This window comes from Momordica charantia, assembly GCF_013281855.1.
Source record: "Momordica charantia cultivar OHB3-1 chromosome 3 unlocalized genomic scaffold, Mcharantia_2.0 BLBB01000003.1, whole genome shotgun sequence".
NCBI classification, from domain to species: Eukaryota; Viridiplantae; Streptophyta; class Magnoliopsida; order Cucurbitales; family Cucurbitaceae; genus Momordica; species Momordica charantia.
Genome location: NW_028275161.1, coordinates 4,480,396 through 4,486,731, shown reverse-complemented (window position 1 = coordinate 4,486,731; position 6,336 = coordinate 4,480,396). Strand labels below are relative to the sequence as shown.

Sequence of the window (6,336 nt, the reverse complement as noted above, 5' to 3'; positions counted from 1 at the left end):
ATAGAATGGTAGGCTTTGACATCTTTTCCCTGAGACAATTTATGATTGAACATCTCGGTTGCTTTTGCTTTTCCTTGTCCATGTGTTAGAAAGCTGATTAAAGTTGCTAAGTTTTTCTTGAGGACAAGCAAAAAGTTAAGTTTGGGGGTGTGATTACGCTTGTTTACATGCGTAAAAAGAAGGTTTTAGATGCTGTTTTTACTATGTTTCAGCTTTGTTTCGGATTTTTCTCGATCGTTTGAGTTCCAATTCATGCAAAATTCATATACTATGGTTTGTGGATGGCTTATATTGTATTTATGACATTTTAGGACCATTTGGGAGTGAAAATTAATCAAAAGAAGCAAAAAGACGAAAAAGTTACATGGGAGGCGCCAGGCGCCTGGGAAGCCTGCAGAAAAACAGGTTTTCTTCCAACTTTGCCCTTAATGAAACGCGTCTTCCAATGCGTTTTGGTGGTTCCAACCGATGCATACGTGTAGAAGAAGTGTTCCACTATCAGTTTGAGCACGATTTGGTCAGTCAAAAGAGTTGGAAATGGGTGATTCACCATCGTTTTAGGACCTACCTAACCAATTCTGCACAGCTATAAATTCCAGCAACTTCTCCACCAAAATCATCAAGCCTTGCTTCCTTCTCTTGATCATTTTTAGTGTTTCTTTGTTGCTTTCTAAGTACTTTTGAGTTGCTTTCATTAGTTGCTTTTGGTTTTTAAATCCCGAGTACTTTACATTCTTTTATTGAGCTTTGTTTTGTTTCCATTTGTACTTAGTTATTTTCTACTTATTCAAATATATAAAAATCTAGCACTTTGCTTATCTTCTCTTTGCCTTTGCTTTATTTTCAGTTAAGAGAGTTGTGTTTTTGGAGGAAAGAGCACGTGACACTCTCCCTTGCTTGAAAGAGAAGGGCGAAGCTCTCAATCCCGATAAAAACTCTCCATTAGATAACTTTTGTTTTTCACACATGCATTCCACATTCAACCATTTTACTTGCTGTATTTTCTTCAATATGTCTTTCTAAATTCCCGTCTCTAGCCCGGTTATGGATAGTTAGCCTTTTATGTCTAAAAAGGGTTGCTAAGAAGTAGTGTTTTTACTTTCCATTCATTGCTCAACATGTTTTCCCAAAAAGTTAGGATTTAGAGAAGGCCACTGTAAGTCTTAACAAGTCAATACTGAAAAGGTTGCTTATTTGCATTGTTGAGTGATTAAACCGAGGAGAGGAGCGCCTTAGACATAAGGGTTCCGCTTAAGTAGCCTAGACATAGGACCTTAACCCGAGGTTGCGACTATTTCCATCCTAAAACTAAGATATATCTCATAATAGACATATTAGGGAATGTCTTAGGACTTTGAACTTGCTTAGACATAAGTAAAGTGAGAAGCGTAGTCGTTAGTTTCTAAAGTAAAATGCATATTATCCTTAGCATGTCCTTGATTCTTTGTTGGCTAACTTGAAGTAAATCGGGCTAGGTTTTATTATTATAAGTCCAAATCCCAAATCCAAAACCATTATTTGTGACCACTTCCCGTTTTACAAGAATCACTCATTTCAACATTCACTATTCTTTAAAACTTCAGAGTTTGGAAATTATTTAGAAGTCCTTGAGGATCGATACTTGGATACTCCATCCATTTTATATTACTCTGACAGGTGTGCGCTTGCATCTATATAATTGTTACCACGCTTAGTGCGTGCGTTCAGCAAAAACATCCCAGTCACCTAGTGCGTGCGTTCAGCATAACCCCAGTCAAGTTTTTGGCGCCGTTGCCGGGGACTTAAGTTTTAAAATTATTTTCAAATTCTTTTAGTTTTTATTTTTGTGAATTGTTGTTGGGTGTAATTTCCATCCACCGTTTTTGTACTATATTTTTGGTCGTTTATCTCACAAGGGTAAGTTAAAGTGCATGAGCACAAGATCTTTTCTTCTACCCCTTGACCCTGAGATTGAGCAGACCCTTCGAAAAACTAGAAAGGAGCAAAGACTTCGAAAACAACTAGAAAAGCAAAAAGAGAGAGAAGGTGAAATCAGTCCTGAAAGTGAGGTAGAGAGTACGAGCACATCAATGGCAGATGTTCCACCTCGTGATCCGGTTGATCCACCTGTTGTTAACGGTAATATGAGGGATCATGCAAGAAATGATGAATTCAACCATATCCAGATGGCGGACAACAGAGACGTGGCAATGCGAGAATATGCCGCCACGGCTTTTCAGAACTTTGATTCAGGGATAGTCAACCCTATTCCAGCCCACGCAAACTTTGAGCTTAAACCAATGATGTTCCAAATGTTGCAGACAATTGGACATTTTGGAGGGCAGGAACATGAGGATCCACATGATCATCTGAAATCATTCATTCAAATTGCAAATGCATTTCGATTACCTGGTATAACAGACGATGCTCTTAGACTAACACTTTTTCCATTTTCTTTGAAGGACCAAGCTAGAGCATGGCTCAATGCATTTCCACCGGGATCCATCACCACATGGGGGTCGTTAGTGGAGAAATTCTTAACAAAATTCTTCGCACCTACTCGCCACGCTGATATCAGAGAGGAGATCATCTTCTTTAGACAGTATGATCGTGAACCTGTTCACGAGGCGTGGGAAAGATTTAAAGAACTAATCAGGAAATGTCCGAACCATGGCTTGTCGGCATGCATCCAGATAGAACATTTCTTTAGAGGTTTAGATCATCCTACTAAGATAATGCTAAACAATGCTGCCAAAGGAGCCTTTACAAAGAAGACATTCAACGAGATAGTCGGCATCCTAAATGACTTAGCTTCGCACAACGAACTATGGTGTTCGCAAAGACCTAGGGCAGCACCAAAGAAGCAAGATCCAGCTGGAGTTTTGGCTCTGGACATTGCGACCTCGATGCAAAAAGAGATGGTTACAATGAACCAGAGGCTGAAAGAGATGGCGTTGGGAATAAAGAATCCATTAGCCACGCCGACACAACCTGTGCAGTCAGATTATTGCACTCTTGCCCCTGTTTGCCAAGTCAACGATCTCATTTGTTCATTTTGCAGTGAAAACCATATTTATGATAATTGTCCACATAACCCTGCTTCCGTTTTTTATGGGAACAATAGGAACTTTAACCCATATTCGAACACCTACAACCCAGGTTGGAGGCACCACCCTAATTTCTCATGAGGAGGTCAAGGAGGTTCGAGCGGTTTTAATCAAGGGCAGAGCCAGCAGAACAAGCAGCCCTATGTTCCACCTACATAGCAATACATCCCGCCACCGCAACAGCAGTACAATCAGAGAACACAGACTCCACCAGTTCAAAATAACAACTCAAATCTTGAGAATATGATGAAGGAGTACATGGCTCGAACCGACGCAGTGATACAATCCCAAGCGGCATCAATGAGGAATTTCGAGACCCAATTGGGACAGCTCGCCAATGAATTGAAGAATAGACCACAAGGTTCTTTTCCAGGCCATACTGAATTACCAAAACGAGAAGGAAAAGAACAGTGCAAAGCTATCACCCTTAGGAGTGGAATGGCATATGATGGACCAACAATGCCAACAACAGATGTACAGATTCCGTCCACTGAACCAACTGTAAAGATTCTAGAGAGTCCAACAACACCAGAAAAAGAAAATATTAGAAAAAGGTAATAAGGACACCCCGAGTGTTCCTCCACAGGTACAACCTTCTTTTTCCCCTACTCCCCCGTTTCCACAAAGATTAGTTAAGAAAAATAATGATTCCCAGTTTAGAAAATTTTTAGATATTTTAAAACAATTGCATATAAATATACCATTAGTAGATGCTCTAGAACAGATGCCAAATTATGCTAAGTTTTTTAAAGATATAGTTTCTAGGAAGAAAAAGATAGGAGAGCATGAACTCGTAGCCATGACAAAATGTAGTAGTGAAGCCGTAGGCAGCCCGCTACCCATGAAATGTAACGATCCTGGCTGTTTTACCATTCCATGTTCCATAGGAGGAAAAAACATAGGAAGGGCATTATGTGATCTAGGCGCTAGCATTAATCTTATGCCATTCTCAGTTTTCAAATCTTTGGGAATAGGAGAAGCTAGACCTACTACGGTTACCCTCCAACTAGCAGATAGATCTATCATAAGACCCGAGGGAAAGATAGAAGATGTTTTAGTCCAGGTGGACAAATTCATTTTCCCTGCGGACTTTATCATTCTAGATTGCGAGGCGGACTTAGACGTTCCCATTATTTTGGGAAGACCATTTCTAGCCACTGGAGATACAATTTTTAATGTAAGGAAGGGAGAAATTACAATGAGAGTAAACAATGAAGAAGTTAAATTTAACGTTCTAGACGCCATGAAATTACCAGGAGACTTTGAAGAGTGCTCTGCTATAACTAGCTTGAATCCTGTTATGTTTGATGAGTTTTATGACTTGTTAGTTACAGAGATTGAAGAAGAGCTTGATAAGATAGTAGAAGGACCGGAAGATGTGACTAATCGTTTTGAAAAAATACAAAAAGAAGAATGCAAGTCGTTACTTCCGTCCATAGTGGAACCACCCACGTTGGAGCAGAAGCCATTACCGTCGCATTTGAAATATGCGTATCTAGGGGATAACGACACTTTACCAGTTATTATCGCTTCCAATTTATCACCTACTAATGAATATTCTTTATTGCAGATTTTGGAGAAGCACAAAAAGGCCATTGGATGGACGATAGCAGATATCCGAGGGATAAGCCCGACCTTTTGCATGCACAAAATTCTATTGGAAGAAGATGCTAAGAACTCTATTGAGAGTCAAAGGCGGTTGAACCCGAAGATGAAAGAGGTTGTAAGGAAAGAAATTCTTAAATGGCTTGATGCCGGTGTTATATACCCAATATCCGACAGCAGCTGGGTAAGCCCAGTACAGTGTGTACCAAAGAAAGGGGGTATAACCGTGGTGGCCAACGAGGAGAATGAGCTCATCTCAACCCGAACTGTGAGTGGTTGGAGAGTTTGCATTGACTATCGCAAACTCAACAAGGTAACGAAGAAAGACCATTTTCCTCTACCGTTTATTGACCAGATGCTCGACCGTCTGGCAGGTAAGGATTTCTATTGTTTCTTAGATGGATATTCGGGTTATAATCAAATTACTATTGCTCTAGAAGACCAGGAGAAGACAACATTTACGTGTCCGTATGGTACGTTCGCTTTCAGGCGAATGCCCTTTGGATTATGCAAAGCACCCGCGACTTTTCAGAGGTGTATGATGGCCATCTTCTCTGACATGGTAGAAAATATTCTAGAAGTTTTTATGGATGACTTTTCTGTTTTTGGAAATTCTTTTGACGCATGTTTAGTTAATTTGGAGAGAGTATTGGAGAGATGTGAACAAACAAACCTAGTCCTAAATTAGGAGAAGTGTCATTTCATGGTACAAGAGGGTATTGTTTTGGGTCACAAAATTTCCAAGCAAGGAATAGAGGTAGACCACGCTAAGATAGACATCATTTCAAAGCTACCTCCTCCCACGAATGTTAAAGGGATTAGAAGTTTTTTAGGGCATGGGGGATTTTACCGCCGCTTTATAAAAGACTTTGCTAAAATTTCTAAACCCTTGTGTCAATTGTTAGAACATGATAGACCATTTGTTTTTTATGATGACTGTTTAAAATCATTTGAAATGTTGAAAGTTGCTTTAAGTTCAGCCCCTATAATTATCGAACCTAATTGGGATTTACCTTTCGAGCTCATGTGTGATGCTAGTGATTATGCAATAGGAGCTATGTTAGAACAACGTAAAAATAAGATCTTGCATCCTGTGTATTATGCTAGTAAGACTCTGACCGGTGCACAACTCAATTACACTACTACTGAAAAGGAACTGTTAGCAGTTGTGTTAGCCTTTGGTAAGTTTAGGTCTTACTTGATAGGCACAAAAGTCATTGTTTTTACTGACCATTCTGCTTTAAAATATTTATTTGCAAAATAAAGATGCGAAACCACGTTTGATACGGTGGATTTTGTTCCTTCAACAGTTTGATATTGAAGTTAGGGACAGGAAGGGTACTGAAAACCAAGTTGCTGATCACCTGTCTAGATTGGAATCCCCGCTCTGTGATGATGGAACTATTATACGTGAACAGTTTATTGACGAGCAACTCTTGCGAGTTGATTCAGTTCCGTGGTATGCCGATATAGCAAATTATTTGGTAAGTCAAATAGTTCCTTATGAGTTTAACAAGCAACAGGTAAAGAAATTTCTAAATGAAGTTCGATTTTATCGTTGGGATGAACCTTTTTTATATAAGCTAGGACCAGACAATATCTTACGCAGGTGTGTAGCAGAAGAAGAGCACGAGGCGATATTAGA

At 39.6% G+C, this 6,336-nt stretch overlaps 1 non-coding gene across 1 annotated transcript; it reads right to left on the bottom strand.

Moving 5' to 3' along the window:
• Window positions 1-2,549: 2,549 nt before the first annotated feature.
• On the bottom strand, window positions 2,550-2,656 carry LOC148212201 (small nucleolar RNA R71). Its single transcript, XR_015790062.1, has one exon. It is a non-coding gene; the product is annotated as a small nucleolar RNA R71 (small nucleolar RNA).
• Window positions 2,657-6,336: the final 3,680 nt, after the last annotated feature.